The 16841-nt window shown below is 39.9% G+C and overlaps 2 non-coding genes across 2 annotated transcripts; both read right to left on the reverse strand.

Moving 5' to 3' along the window:
* Window positions 1-6172: 6172 nt before the first annotated feature.
* On the reverse strand, window positions 6173-6336 carry LOC128739034 (U1 spliceosomal RNA). The gene has a single exon (XR_008412172.1). It is a non-coding gene; the product is annotated as a U1 spliceosomal RNA (small nuclear RNA).
* Window positions 6337-9476: 3140 nt separating this feature from the next.
* Window positions 9477-9640, reverse strand: LOC128739023 (U1 spliceosomal RNA). The gene has a single exon (XR_008412167.1). It is a non-coding gene; the product is annotated as a U1 spliceosomal RNA (small nuclear RNA).
* Between the last annotated feature and the right edge of the window lie 7201 nt (window positions 9641-16841).

Raw genomic sequence — 16841 nt, forward strand, 5'->3', positions numbered from 1 at the left:
AATTAAAAATTGTTGTCCAAAAACGTACATTTTTCAGCTGCTGAAGGCCACCTCGCTACTAACGAATCCATCACATTTTTCAGCACTGATTACAACCATTCTAAAAGTCAAGCACTCAATTGTCACATACCATATTATTCACTATCTTTTATTCTATTATCTAAGGCTTTGTCACTAGCAGAAAGTTTTATTATTTTCCAACAAAACTGAAAACAAATTCTGAATTGACGGAACCTGTTCACCACTAGCAGCAGCTGCAGCATAACTGATGAACTATCATGTTTCCAAGACACTGTTTCGGTTCTGGAAATAATTATAGGTTTGAAATTAACTGAAACCTCCTATGGTGAAACCGTTCAATACTTTCAAGAGAAATGTATGTTCATAATTAATTTTTCTTTATTAAAAACAACGCAAAAGACAGCTTTTTCAATAATTTTCGAAGATTTTCTCAGTGATTTAATAAAGCAACGATGTGTTTCAATGTTATTTGCTTTGACAACACTGTTCTGAGTCGGATCGTTTGTACTGCTATATGTTTACCTCTTTTGTTCTCCCACCATCCTTATGAACAGCGAGTGAGACGCCAAGCTCGCAGTTTCCCATAAGAACACCAGAGAATAAAAGAGACGACGAATACCGTTTGCCGAACGGTGCGGTGAGTGTATGCCCCGATAAACAATTTAGACAGATGGCATTTTACGCATCTATGCCGATACGCTATGCCGATTACGCATCAGATGCCGATTAGTAGGTCGCGGATAGGAACGCGAACTTACTGAAAAGGGGGAAAAGTTCGAGGGATTTTTTAAGGGGATGTAAAAAAATTCAGATTTCAGGATTGCTTAAAAAAGCACCTTGCGGGTGAAAATGGGTTCGGTCTGTTCAAAATTAGTTCCGCCGCTCCAACTTTTAAAGCGAAAAATCAAAAGTTTAGCTCAACAATAGTGTCTTCCAATGGTAACAGCTTGAAGAACTAAAGATAGCAAGAAGATTGGTATGCTGATATTCCCCACTTAGTCAACCCATCGCTTGTTATAAGGTAAAACAATCAGTGACCCGCTTAGACTGCTTAAAACTAGTTCTTTACCCTATGTAGAGATATAGTGCCCTACGCGCTTAACCCGCGGTAATTCTAAAATCGCAAAAAAGTGTATAAAGAGGCTTGAGATGTAAGTATGAGACTAACCTAGATATTCGAAAATTTTCTTGTACCACGAAAATGAAGATCACATATTTTTGTAAATTTAGTATAATGGTAACGGTACTACACAATCAACCATAATTTAATAATTTATATCTAAAAATATTATGCACATGCGAGATTTAAAGTGACTCGAAAACCTCGTGAAAAATTTGAATTCATACATGAAAGCGAAAATCAGGCATAATGAAACAAGCCAATATAGTCCCTAAGTTGATAAGCATTTCCTCCTATCAACGCTAATATGCAGAGATATAGCGCCCTACACGCTTTCGTTCTTTGTCTTCTGATTTTGACCGAAAAAGCGACAAAATTTCGGTGGCTTTTTGCCGTTTGTGTGGTTTTTTTCTTGTCATTTTTGCGTCTTTCCGTCGTGATTTGGTTGATATTTTTCATCGTTTTTTGTCGTGGTTCCGCCATTTGTTCGTTGTTTTTTCGTCACTTTTTTGGCATATTTTCATCGGCATATTATCCAGACTAGAACATCATTTCACTTTTACTGTCTTCTCGTCGCTTTTTCTTCGTCTTTCTATCATCTTTTTAATCGTTTTTTGTCTCCGTTTTACCGTTTTTTATCGTCTCTTTTTGAATCGCCTTTTTTGCATCAATTTTTTGAATTTTTAGCTGCTGTTCTGGCGTTTTTTCGGCGTCATTTCCTTGTACTTTACCGTCTTTCAACGTCTTTTCGCCTACTCGTTACCACTTTTTCGTCAGCTTATAGCTGCTGTTCGATACCTTTTCACCTTTGTTTTGTTTTGTCTTTGTATAAGTCGTCTTCTTGTCATCTCTCAGCCATATTTCTGTCGGATTTTCAAGGTCAAGGATTTTGCCATTATTTCGACGTATTTTTGTCCTCTGTTCGTCGTTTTTTGACGTCTGGTTTTGGCTTTTTTTCGACGCCTTTTTGATACTTTCAAACGTGCCGTGTTTTTGTTTTTTTTTGTAGGTTTTTGGTCATGTTTTATCGCAGTCTACCTAAGCTAAGCTGAGCTAACCTAAGCTTTTGGTCATCTGTTGTCGCAGTTCTGGCTTCTTTTCGTCAGCTTATTGTTGACTTTTGGACGCATTTTCGCCGTCTTTTTAACATCTTTCTCTAGTATTTTTTGCCAAATTTTTTGTTTCTTTTTTGTCAAAACACGTGTTTTTATAGTATTTTCGTCATTTTTACTTAGTTTCTTCGTCTCTTTTCAGCGATTTGTTGTCATATTTAATCGCTTTTTTATAGTCTTACGTCTTTTCCAATGACCTTTTCACCAGTTTGTCATTACCTTTTCGCCAAGTTTTCGTCGTCTTTTTATTATCTTTTTCTCGCCTCTTGGTCGTATTTTTGTCGTCTATTTCCGGTTTTCTTATCGTTCTTTCGTCATCTTATTGTTGCATTTTCTTCGTATTCGTCAGCTTTTTGTCATCTCTTTGTCGTATTTTGGTTATACTTCCATCGTATTTTCGTGTTATTTCCGACCTATTATCATCGTTTTTCATTGTATTTCCGTCAATCTTTTATCGTATTTGCACTATCCTGTCATTACTTTTTCGTCATCTTTTCGCCGCACTTGTCGTTGTCTTTTCAAACAGACAATAGTAAAGTTCTATCGAATGATAGAGAGATCTTATTAGGAACTGTTGATATGTGCGAAAACGAAAACATTTCACTTTTCTCCCGTACTTTAACCAGAAAATTGTCAGTATTAGTATTGATTTGAATGTACTACGTTCAACCGAGCCGGAAGCCCGGCTCAAAACCTGAGAGTGAAGAATATCATGCCATTAATGCATATAATGGTGAAAAATTCTATTTGCCATAGAAGTGAAAATTGAAACTTCCAATTGACAATTGACAGCATCGACGCATTAAAGTAAATCCTTCCTTTCTAATTCTTGAAGTTTATGAAAAACCACCGATACAAGCACTTGATTCGTAAGTCCGTCGAACATTCCTAAATCCGTAGATCTGGCACCACCTGGAGCCAGTGCTACCAGGTACCAAGTTTATCCTATGTTTCTTTGTAGCTTTCCTTCAAAGTATAAGCTGGTTGTTGTTGAAAAAAAAAACTTTTTCACAGCAAATCGAGACAAAATACGATTTGAAGAATGATTCTTGCGAATAAAAATTCTTTTTTCTGTGTTCTTAATACTAAATTCTTGAATTGTAAAACATTGGTAATATAATAACTTTATTATGGTTGTTATCAGTTTATATTAAAAACTAGCTGACCCGACAAACTTCGTATTGCCACAATTAACCTGTGTTGTACATAAATCATGAATCTCGGATGATCTTTGTCACTTCTCGAGTTTTGCAAGCCCCCCAGTGGGCGGCGCTTCCGACGGCGGGTCACCGGCAACACTCGCGACCGGCTCGTCCTGAATGATCTAGTGTTACTATAGATAGTTTTTGTGGTCTTGTTATTGATTAATGTTTTATGGAAGAGTCTCGAATTTCTCGAGTTGGATTAGTTTTTGAGTTTCGCAAAAATTTCTGTTTTATTTGTATGAGAGTCCATATCCCCATACCACAGGGGTGAGAGGTCTCTAACTATCATACAATAAATTCAAGACTCAAAAATCTCCTACATGCTAAATTTGGTTCCATTTGCTTGATTAGTACTCAAATTATAAGGAAATTTGTATTTCATTTGTATGGGAGCCCACCCTCTTAAAAGGGAAAGGGGTCGTAATACACCACAGAAAAAAAATTCTGCCATCTAAAACTCTCACATGCCAAATTTGGTTCCATTTGCTTGATTAGTTCTAAAGTTATGAGCAAATTTGTATTTCGTTTGAATGGGAGCCCCCCCCCCTCCTAAAAAGGTAAGAAGTCCTAATTCATCATGGGAAAAATGGTTGCCTCCAAAAACACCCACATGCCAAATATGGTTCCATTTGCATGATTAGTTCTCGAATTATGAGGAAATTTGTATTTCATTTGTGTAGAAGCCCCCCCTCTTGAAGTGTGGAAGGATCCTAATTCACCGTAGAAAATATTTTTGCCTCCAAAAACCTCCACATGCCGAATTTGGTTCTATTTGCTTGATTAGTTCTCGAGTTATGGGGAAATTTGTATTTCATTTGTATTGGAGCCCCCCCTCCTAATGTGGGAAGAGGTCCTAATTCATCACAGAAAAAATTCTTGCCTCCAAAAACACCTACACGCCAAATTTGGTTCCATTTGCTGGATTAGTTCTCGAGTTATGAGGAAATTTGTATTTCGTTTGTATAGGACCCCCCCTCCTAAAGTGGGGAGGGGTCCCAATTCATCATTGAAAAAAAAATTGTCTCCAAAAACACACACATGCCAAATTTGGTTCAATTCGCTTGATTAGTTCTCCAGTTATGAGGAAATTTGTAATTCATTTGTACAGGAGCCCCTCCTCTTAAAGTGGGGAGGGGTCCTAATTCACCATAGAAAATTTTCTTGCCCTCGAAAACCTTCACATGCCAAATTTGGTTGCATTTGCTTGATTAGTTCTCGAGTTATGAGGAAATTTGTATGGAAGTCCCCCCTCTTAAAGGGGAGAGGAGTTATAATTCCTCTTACAAAGAGGGGAGGGGTCTCAATTCACCATAGAATAAATTCTTGTCACCAAAAAAAACACCCACATGCCAAATGTTGTTCTATTTGCTTGATTAGTTCTCGAGTTAGGAGGAAATTTGTATTTCATTTGTACAGGAGCCCCCCCTCTTAGAGTGGGGAGGGGTCCTAATTCACCGTAGAAAATTTTCTTGCCCTCGAAAACCTTCACATGCCAAAGTTGGTTCCATTTGCTTGATTAGTTCTCGAGTTATGAGGAAATTTGTATGGAAGCCCTCCCTCTTAAAGGGGAGAGGAGTTACAATTCCCCTTATAAAGAGGGAGGGGTCTCAATTTTCCATAGAATAAATTCTTGTCACCGAAAACACCCACATGCCAAATTTGGTTCTATTTGCTTGATTAGTTCTCGAGTTATGAGGAAATTTGTATTTCATTTGTATAGGAGCCCCTCCTCCTAAAGTGGGGAGAGGTTCTTATTCATCATAGAAAACATTCTTGCCTCCAAAAACACCTACATGCCAAATTTGGTTCCATTTGCTGGATTAGCTCTCGAGTTATAAGGAAATTTGTATTTCGTTTGTATAGGAGCCCCCCCCCCCCCTCTTAAAGTGGGGAGGGGTCCCAATTCATCATAGAAAAAAATTTTGTCTTCAAAAACACACACATGCCAAATTTGGTTCCATTTGCTTGATTAGTTCTCGAGTTATGAGGAAATTTGTATTTCATTTGTACAGGACCCCCCCCTTTTAAAGTGAGGAGGGGTCCTAATTCAACATAGAAAATTTTCTTGCCCTCGAAAACCTTCACATGCCAAATTTGGTTCCATTTGCTTGATTAGTTCTCGAGTTATGAGGAAATTTGTATGGAAACCCCCCCTCTTAAAGGGGAGAGGAGTTATAATTCCCCTTATAAAGAGGGGAGGGGTCTCGAATTATCCTAGAATAAATTCTTGTCACCGAAAACACCCACATGCCAAATTTGGTTCTATTTGCTTGATTAGTTCTCGAGTTATGCAGAAATTTGTGTTTCATTTGTATGGGAGCCCCCCCTCTTAGTGGGGGGAGGGGTCTCTAACCATCACTAAAACCTTTCCTGGCCCCAAAAACCTCTACATGCAAATTTTCACGCCGATTGGTTCAGTAGTTTTTGATTCTATAAGGAACACAGGACAGACAGACAGACAGACAGACAGACAGACAGACAGACAGACAGAAATCCTTCTTTATAGGTATAGATTATTCCTCAAAATTAGTAATCAGCAAAGTTTGCTGAGCAAGTGAGCAAACACGTTTTTATTTTGAGGACTTTCTAACGAGTAATTGACATTTGACATGCATAAAGCAAAAGCAGCCTTGCTTTAAGTAGAAGTTACTATACACGTTGTTTAATATAGTTATAAATAGTAACTTATTATTTATTGTCAGAAGATTAGGGGGTCGGGATGTGCGCGTACGCACGTCCCGGCTACCAAAAATTGCGCATACGAGTTATTCACATGAGGAATAATCGCAGGGGTCAACCCAACCGAAGTGCAATGGAAGGGCCTCACCCTGGGGGAACCGCCTTTCTGATCACGGTAACCCCTATGCCAGGTAAGTATGCTTTGCTGAGGTTGCCAGTCGGGTCGAGGCCAGCATCGACCGAGGTACGCTAGCGATTGCTAGAGGAGAAAAGCTCGCAAGAAAGCGCCGACCTCCAGCCACAGAAGCGATACGAAAAACAGGACGAAAGTTTTCGGCGCCTTTCTCAAACATCTGTTTCGATCATTTGGCAATTTCTGTTTTAAATTTTAATATTTCTTTGTGTTATTTTTATCAGCTTCGTTATGATCAATTTTCGTGAGCCAAACTAAAGATTTTTTAGCATCACTAATAATGTGTTGTTTTTTAATATTCAGTAATCCTACACAGAAATTACTATACAACACAATTACAATTGTCAATTTCGATCGCTACCTAAACCCTTAGGACTGCAATCTAACCCTGATATTGAAAATTCATAGTTGATATTACATTTTATTCATTTATTCAAAGCGCTAGCTGGCATTCAATGTATCAATCAATAGCAAGCCTGCTTGCTAACAACACTTGTCATTGTCAATCAATATTATGGATGAAATGAAAGACAAAGCAGTCGTTCAAGCTTCAAGCACCGATTTTATTCTTCTGTGAAGTTATCAAAAAGCCTAAAGAACATATTTAAATTCATGAACTCCAAAGTCAAATGCATCTAGCAGAGCAGCAGAAAAGTTCGTTTATGGTTCTAAAATCTAAACCGTGTTAATTAGCGATATTCCGCAGGTTGCTGGTTGATGTAACCGATTTAACCCTCTAACGAGTTAACACACGTTCGAATTCTGGCTTTTTGACGTAGAACTACGTCTTACCGCAGGGTGCCAATCCAAAATTTGGATTGAAGCCAGCGTCACGAAAGAATGAAATAGATTTTGATAGCTCTTCCAATTTAGAACAGATTTTGATGGTTCTCCCTGTAGAGAAATTTACGTGATTTTTCACGTGGAAAGGACGTGTGGATTATTTTGCGTGCACTATTTCATGTCCAATTAGAAGTCAGATTTCCAGTTCAGTTTTAAGTGAACTATCAAATCAAACTTTGATTTGCGTTGGAAATCGGCGCATGCGTTTATATGCTGCCTTAGACCTAATATCACCAAAGAGCATTTCAACGTGGTCCTAGCAGAAGCTATACGAGTGTGGGCTGTCTACGATCGAGTCTTCCTCGCAGTACAGTCTAAAGAGTGTTTTGAACGATTGTAGTGCCACGATGAATCCTAAGAATCCAGCCAGCTCGGCTTCTTGACTTCAGTATCGCTGTGCCATCAACTAATTTGATTTGCTTAATATATTGAACTATGCTAGTCGAATGCAAGATAATATAAGTCAAATCTTTTTTTCGGGAAGTGGTTGCTGAAAATATTCCGCATCTTCGTCTATGCTGTTAAAAATATCAAATAAGTCGTTGAATATTTCCAGAAACTCCACTGTAACAGAACAATCTTTGAAAGCCCTATATTCGAGCCTCAGGCGACCGAGTGCTGAACTTAGGACCTCCGTGCTCCGTAGCGAGGATGACTTTCATTTTGGAGTTTTCGAAATAGCTATGTTTGTTAGGTAATTTAGTGGCTAATCTAATACCGGACTGCTTTTGAAAAGAATTGAGGTTTTCTATAAATTTCCACTTGACGACACCAGAATGCATGAAAAGTGCTCCTTTCTATTGTAGCGTATTTCTAACAAGTTTCAGCATGTGGACGATATCCAGTAATGTAAATAGTAAATACATCGTAGTCAACACATGGATGGCTGAAACTTGTTCTAAGCGTTAAAACATTGGGTCCAAGGTTCCATTCCAACAAATCAGCTGTTGCGAGGATTATTTTTGTGCCATCAAATGTCAATGCTGCCACGAGCACTCCTGTCGTATGGAGATTTATTAGCACAGTTGTTATAATTTCTTTTTTCTCATCGGCGCTTAGGCTACTGATGAGAAAATATCCAATGGACAGTTTCCATTGATGCTGGAATCCGGTCACCAAAAATGTCAATGCTTCTTTAGCGCCAATAGCTTCGTCGTAGCATTCAGTCGTAGCATGTCGTCGCTCAAAGAACTCACGAAAGTGAGCCGAGCCATACGTTGCGGCCTTCTGGATTCATCCTATATCTGTTCTCGTGCGTTTTTCCGGTTTTAGAAAAAAGTCGCTCGGATGGTACAGATGTGACCAGTCGAGTTAAATACTCGCGCGCTATAGGGTCAACAACTGGTTGGTGCAGAAAATTTTGTAATTCTCCAGAAGCCCCGCCAGGTTTATCTACAATCATAGCTGTTGAGGACTGTTCTACCTGTAAAAGCCTGAATTAATGGCAGGTCTTTCTACTGCAACAATTTTTTTTATTTCTCATGAACATCTATAATTAAGTTGATAATATATTTTTAATACTTCCCTTAGTTTCTTATCAAAAAGACAGTAGAAATTAACCCTCCAACGGGTAGGGCCGTGAATAGACGGCCTTAGCTTTTAGTGCTTCAGAGCTATTCTTTGCTGAAATATTGTCACATTGACGATTGACCCAATGTAAAAGTTATTTCAGGAAGTGATAGCCACAAAGGCCCAAAAATTTGGTACCCTTTAACTAAATGCCTCTTCGACTGGTCTGCGAAAACTAAACAATGTTTACATTTTGCCACTAAACCACCAAACAATCTTAGTGGCTTCCATAGTAACCGTGCCTGCATTGAAAGGCCAATACCGAACTGTACTGTACCCTTCAGAAAGTTGTGTCCGTTAATCGTTCGACAACACAAGTAATATTCGAATAATTTTTCATGGAGTACTGCCAGCACGTAGCAGTTGAATTAATCGAATAGTTCAAATAATTATTAACAATAATCATTATTGAATTATTCGACTACGAAGACTACTAGTACGGATAGTTGAATTAATCGATTAATGCAGACAACGCTCACCGATTAATGGGTAATCGAATAATTGTAATTTTTGGACAAGTAGTAATGTACCACCAACCACCATTATCGCTCGTGGCAAGCTGGCAGCTGGCTGGGTTGGCTCTCCGGACCGGATAGAGGATATCATATCATAATGAATACGAAATAAAGCATATCATTTTGGCGTATTGCGTTTGCCTAGTGATGTCCGGTAATCGCTCGATTATTCGAGTAATCGTCGATGCATTTCACTGCACTTTTATGATTAATTAGGGATCGGGATGTGCGCGAACGCACGTCCCGGCTACCAAAAATTGCGCATACGAGTTATTCACATGAGGAATAATCGCAGGGGTCAACCCAGCCGAAGTGCAATGGAAGGGCCTCACCCTGGGGGAACCGCCTTTCTGATCACGGTAACCCCTATGCCAGGTAAGTATGCTTAGCTGAGGTTGCCGGCAGTCTCGACCCGAGCAGCGGACGCCGTACGCTAGCGATTGCCAGAGTAAAGCTAACAGCGATAAAGATACAAAAAGGCAATTTAGCCTGCATGCCGCTTGTCCGAAAACTTGAAAGGGTTATTAAAACAAAACGTAACAAAATTTTAATGCACAAATGTATGTGTTTTTATGAGTATTGATAGCTATGGATTAGACAGAATAGCAACAAAAAAAATTTATTGTTCATTACATTGTAACGTAAAATTTTGATACTCCCTCACTACCAGGCATCGCACAGGCAGCTACCATCAGAGTGGATAACGGTACCCGTCCCCCGTGCTTTGCTTACACTTTCCCTCATCTAGCAGTGTCGCTTCATTTAAAAAGCTTTCAAACTTGAAAGCTCAAACGACAAGCTTTGAATCTGATTTCATAGGAGGTTTCGTGTTTCGCCCCGCTACACTTGCTTGCAACATTGCAAGCAACTATGCAGTGTTACCAGGATGGAGAAAATACCAACTACCCAACACTCTTAAATGATTCTACCTGTAAAAAGGTCGGATTTAGTTAAAGCTAGGTTGAAACTACTCAAAATGCCCTTAAGGTGTACAAGTGTACTCAGATTTTGAGTAGGTTTCAACCAGGTAGAACCATTTAAGAGCGAAGGAAATATAAATATAAATACTATTTTTGCCAAAGAATGCAGACATACGTATTTCTGGCTTTGATTATTTTATTCGTTCTAGTTAATCTACTAGTTGATGCGTTTTTCTCGAAATCAAAACTATCTCACTCGGTTCGATCTGACTTAACACTACAGACAAGGCACTCAAAAACCGCTAAATATTGAACCAAAGCGGAGAATTACCTTTATTTATAATAGGGGCTTAAAATTGGATTAGACTTAAATTTCTCTGTTCCGTTTTGCCAGTTTTTGTTCCGTTTTTTCTCCTTTCCTTTTCTTAGTTTTTGTTCTCACTTTTCTTCCTGATTTCTTTTGTTTTCGTTTTCTTCTGTCCCGTGTTTCCTGTTTCATTGTTGCGTTTTTCTTCGTTTCCTGGTCCATTTTTCCTTATTTACAGTCCTGCTTTTCTTAATGTTTTCACTTGTTTTTTTTTTTTCTAAATTCTTTCGCGTATTCCGACATTTTTAATCTAATATTCCCTTTTTTCATTTCCAGTTTTCGTTTTTTTCCTAACTTATTTAATTTACTTTCATTCTCATTTTTCGTCTTCGTCTGTCCCGTTATTCCTCTTTTTGATGACTCATTTTGCCTTCTTTTCTGTCACATTGTTTTTGTTTTTTGCCTCTTTATTTCGCTTTCTTTGTTTCTTTTTCTGTCTCATTTCCCGTTTTTTGTGTCACCCTTGTCCTTTTATATCCCGATCCCAACTGACCTCTTTGCCCCACTCTTGCCCCTTTTCTCTATTAGTTCTTTTCCTCCTGTTCTATCCCTTCTATACCTTCTTTTCTCTAATTTTTCTTCTTTGCTCTTCCATTTTACGTTTTTCTCTAGGCCTCAGCTTTCCCCTTTTACACCTTGTTTGACTTCTTATTCCTCGTTTCCTCTATCTGTTTTCTTTTTTCTGCCTCTCTCGCTATTCTTATTTTCCCTTTTGGCTTCTCTTGTTTTCTGTTCCGCACTTCCTTTCTTGTCATGCGTTCCCTCTTTTTTCCACTGCCCCGCTGTTTTTCTTTTCATTTTCTGTGCCATTTCCTTTTCGTCTGTTTCCTGCATCCTGATTTTCCACTGTTCCGTTTCATGTCTTTACTTCTGTTTTTCCTCGTCTCGTCTTCTGTATTCGGTTTCTTTTCTGTCACGTTTTTCCTTATTTTCGACTGTTTTCGTTTTTACTTCTTTTCTATGGTTATGGGTTTCCTTTGCTGTTTTCTCCGTTTCCATTTTCTTTCTTTCCGTTTTTTATATTTTCTGTTTCTCCAAAATCTTTCTCCGTCTATCCCGCCTTTTCTCCTTTCCTCGTTATCGTTTTGCATTGTTTTCTCCTCCGTATACCTTTTCTCAGTCCGTTATTTTTTCTGTCCCACTTTCCCATTTTTGTCCCACCTTTCTCCTTTTGAATTCCGTTTCATTTTATTTTATCCTTGTTCCGCTATCGGCTTTCTATTTTCTCTCGCTCTTCTTCCCTTTTGGTTTTTTTCGTATTCTTATTCTATTTCTTGTCTCTTTTCCCCTCATTGTTCTAGTTCTTGTCTCGTTTTACCTTTCTTATTTTTCCTTTTGTTTCACTCATTTTCGGATTTTTCCCTGTTCCGTTTTCATCATTTCTTCCTCGTGTCCTCGTTTTCAGGCCCATTTTTTCTCTTTTGCTTACATTTTCTGACCCGTTTCGTCTTTTTCGATCCCGCATTTTGTCGTTTTTCGCTTTTTACTCGTTTTACTCTATGTCCTGCATTTTATCCTTTTCTGCGTGACAGAATGAGAGAGAAACGAGATATAACAAGTGAAAAAAGTGGATGTTGATAGCGGGAGGAAAAAAGGAGTAGACTGGACTTTTTCGAAGACCGAAAAAAGGAAAAAAATAAAACAAAAGAAGGAAAAACAATAAAGAAGGCAACGAAAAATAAAATAATTTATCTTTATTGACAGAAAAGAAAAAATGGGACAAAAAAGGAGAAAAACGGGATTGAAAAAGAGAAAATACGGGAGCAGGGAAATGGAACAGGGCAAAACAAAAACAAAAAATGAAATCTGAAATCAAATGGGATTGAAAAAACAGAACGTGACGGAAAAGGAGGAAAAGTAGTACATAATACGTGGAAGAATGGATCGTACCAAAACGAAAAACGAGATAGAAAAGCGAAAGCACGGGATCGAAAAATAAGAAAAAAGTCGAAAAAAGAAAAATGTCGTAAATCGACATGAAAAGAGGGATAATGGGCCTAAAAACGAGGGAAAACCAAAGAGTTAAGATAAAAAAGGAAAAATGTGAAAAATCGAACTGGAAAAGAGTGTTTAGTTTTCAGTCAGTGTTTTGATTTCAAGTCCAATTTGAAGTCTAATTGCAAGTGTAATTCCAAGTCTAATCTCTAGTCCAATTTATGTCTAATTTACTTCCAATTTTCAAGTTCAATTTTGGGCTTAAATTTAAAGCCAATTACAAATCAAATTCAAACTTTAATTTAAAACCCAATTCCAAGTTAAATTCATTTCCAATTTCAAATAAAACTTCAAATTCTGCTTCAAGTCCTTTGCCAAGTTCAATTTCACGTTAATTTCACTTTTAATTTCAAGACCAGTTCCAAGTCTGATTTCCAGTCCAATTCATTTTCATTTTAAATCCAATTCCAGCGAAAGTTCAGAGTTTTCAACCTAATCGGTAGACAGTTTTATGATAAGAAATAATTGATTTGCCATCCTACGATTTCTCCGTTTTGCAGGCCAAATCGTTCTTCTGAAAGGTCGGGTGCCCCACCTTCTGTTCACATCTGGGCACGCCAGTGAGCATTTTTAGTTATATCAACTTATTTATGACTCAAATTAGTCATTTGAAAGTTAGCTTTGCTGTTTTATAACAAGTATGTTAGTTGGGCATGGGCATGGGCGAACTCTGTCCAGTACTGCAAATATATTCTCGAAGACGCTCCTAAAGCAGCTCTCAGACCAGTTTAGTACAAATGGTAACCATTCCAGCACGGGATAGATCGCAGTAAGCAGTGCGTGTGGTCGGTTTCGATGTCAAATTTTTAATGCAATTTGTGGAAAATTTATTCAATAAAACGGATTTTTGGTGTCGTACGATCGTCAATCGATAATCAAGCTAATGAAGAGTTGTTTCGTGACCGGCCGACAGCAGCAGATATAGAAAAAGTGCGTTGAAAGTAGTGACAAACAAATTAGGCTGACGGAGTTGATGGCGGCGACCAAATTGCTAGTCTATATTTACGCTCGACTTTTGTGGTTTATGATGTCCTGCCCCAGGAGCTCCCAAAACCTTGCCTTCGAAGAGGTCTTAAAAGTGTCGCAAATTCAATAAAAATGCTGTTCAATGGCGGAATCTAATAGAACGAACGAAGAAATAAATGCCGGGAACGGGCTTTGTAGTGTTGGGCGGAATGTAGGATCGCGTGATAGATTGGAAGGCGATCAACGAGAGAATGTGTGTATTGAGGATAAAGGGCCGTTTCTTCAATTATAGCATCATTAACGTGCACAGCCTGCACGAAGGTTGACTTGACGATGAGAAAGAAGCGTTCTACGCGAGGCTGGAGGCAACGTACGACAGCTGCTCGTCACGAGGCATCAAGATCGTCATCGGGGATATGAACGCCCAGGTCGGTAGGGAAGAAATGTATAGACCGGTGGTAGGACCCCATATGCACACCGACACAAACGATAACGGCCAACGATGTATAAACTTCGCAGTTTCCCGAGGCCTGGTGATCCGAAGCACCTTTTTCCCGCGCAAGAATATCCACAAAGCCACCTGGAGATCACCTGACCAACGTACAATGAACCAAATTGACCACGTTCTCATAGAGGGCCGACCATTACCTAGTAGCGGCTGAACATCAGGCAGCTAGATAACCCGCAAGCTGCCGAGAACTATGCGCGAGTACTGAATGAGGCACTGCCTTCTTCCGAGGAGTTAGATGCTTCAAACCTCGAAGACGGTTGGGGCTGAATACACTCGGTCATCGGAGAGGCCGCTACCACGGCACTAGGTATTGAACCTCGGAGTACACAAAATGGTTGGTTTGATGGGGAATGCCAACAAGCGGTGGAAAGGAAAAAACTGCTTGGAAAAATTATCTAAGTATTGCCACTAGAGAGAACCTGGCCAAATACCGACGAGCTAGGAACCAGTTGACCACGATCCTGAGGAGGAAAAGCGCCAAAAGGAGGACAGTGATCGTGAAGAATTAGAGCAAATATTTCGAGCTAATGACACGCACAAGTTTTATGAGAAGGTGAACCAAATCGGAAGGGCTACACACCGAAACCTGACATATGTATGGACGAGGGAGGGAATCTAATTACAAACGAGCGCGAGGTGGTCGACAGATGGAAGCAGTTCTTCGATGAACACCTCAATGGCGAAATCGCAGAAACAGGCGGAACGGAAATTAACCTAGGAGCGCCCATGGAAGATAGTGATATCCTAGCACCTGATCTCCAAGAAGTCAAACGAGAAATCGGGCTGCTGAAGACCAAGAAAGCCGCTGGGAAGGACCGCCTACCGACAGAGCTTTATAAACATGGCGTAGAAACGCTAGCAAAGGCTTTACACTGGATTATTTCGAGTATTTGGGAGGAGGAAAAGCTACCGGAGGAATGGATGGAAGGAGTGGTTTGTCCCATTTATAAAAAGGGTGATCGGCTAGACTGCTGCAACTATCGTGGTATTACGCTGGTAAACGCCGCCTACAAGATACTCTCCCAGATCTTGTTACGCCGGTTGTCACCGATAGCACAAAGTTTCATAGGGAATTATCAGGCGAGTTTCATGGGGGCTCGCGCAACTACGGACCAAATTTTTATGTTTTTACTATCCGACAGACCTTGCAGAAATGTCGGGAGTACAACGTTCCCACGCATCACATCTTTATTGATTTCAAAGCAGTATACGATACAGTCGATCGAGACAAGCTATGGCAGATAATGCACGAACACGGTTTTCCGGACAAACTGACGCGACTGATCAGAGCTACATTGGATCGAGTGATGTGTTTCGTACGCATCTCTGGAACACTCTCGAGTCCCTTCGAGACGCGGCGAGGGTTGAGACAAGGTGACGGTTTATCCTGCTTGCTGTTCAACATCGCTCGTGAGAGGGTGATCCGACGAGCGGGCATCGAAACGAGAGGCACAATTTTTACCAAGGGCAGCCAACTTCTAGGCTTTGCAGATGACTTCGATATCATAGCCAGGAACTTTGCGACGGCGGAGGCAATCTACGCCACACTAAAAGCGGAGTCTAGCAGAATTGGGCTAAAAATAAATGCGTCGAAGACCAAATAGATGAAAGAAATACGGCGCATCCAAGCGGGAAATCGGGCCTACCTTGCCCTTCGTAAAATGCTACGATCAGGAAGCGTACGCCGCCGCACAAAGCTAACCATGTACAAAACCCTTATTGGACCGGTAGTTCTTTATGGATTTGAAGCCGTGACACTACTCACGGAAGACATACGCGCCCCTGCCGTGTTCGAGCGGAAAGTGCTGCGGACGATTTTTGGCGGAGTACAAACTGAAAGCGGAGAGTGACGGAGGCGTATGAATCACGAGCTACAGGCACTGCTTGATGGGGGACTCCCATCGTACATGTAGCGAAATTTAGCAGGCTACGGTGGGCCGGACACGTCATGAGGATGCCGGACAACAGTGCAACAAAAATAGTCCTCTTGAACAACCCCATCGGCACGAGGAACAGGGGGGCCCACGTGTACGATGGCTCGACCAGGTCGAAAGCGATTTGCGACTTCTGAGATGACTAGGAAATTGGCGACGAGTGGCCCAAGACCGAGTTGAATGGAGACGAGTACTTGAAACAGCCCGAGCCACCCCGGCCCTATGCTGCTGAAGAAGATGAGGAAGAAGAAATAATTAAAATTATTTCCAGGAATCCTTTATTGTGGCTGTGATGGTATTAATAAGATAAGAAAAAGATAAGAATAATAATCATTGCAGCATGGTTCTTTTGCTTTCCATTTGTACGATAAACAAGAATAGCTAAAACCGACCTCTATGTCTACCGGATTACTTCATTCAATGTATCATATAAGCCTTAACATTTACTCAAAACAAGGTCTTCGTTGCAACAATTCTGTGAAAATAACGCAATCATCCAAGGCATGAATGCAACAGATAAAAAATAACACGTAAAAAGAACTCAAGTCCAAAATGCAAAGCGAGTAAGAGTGAGTGAAGAAACTCACTCAGTTTGTTAACTTTTGCATTCAGATTCTTTCCACGCGTTGCTCTCCAAATCACCTCTACTTGAGTATAATCTCAACCTCAGCCATAAAACAAATATCCAACCGTTGCTACACAACGGAAATATGGATGCAAAAATTAATCTCATTATTTTGACACTGACACGTGGCAGCGAACAATTCCCACGGTTTTCGCTGCTGCTGTCGTGTATCTTCCCTTATCTTATTATTTCGAAGGCGTCGGTAAATAATAAAAGTAATAATAACATTGAAGGCACAACCTGTCCGCGTAGATGTGGCTAAGATT

Source organism: Sabethes cyaneus, chromosome 2, assembly GCF_943734655.1.
Source record: "Sabethes cyaneus chromosome 2, idSabCyanKW18_F2, whole genome shotgun sequence".
Classification (NCBI taxonomy): Eukaryota; Metazoa; Arthropoda; class Insecta; order Diptera; family Culicidae; genus Sabethes; species Sabethes cyaneus.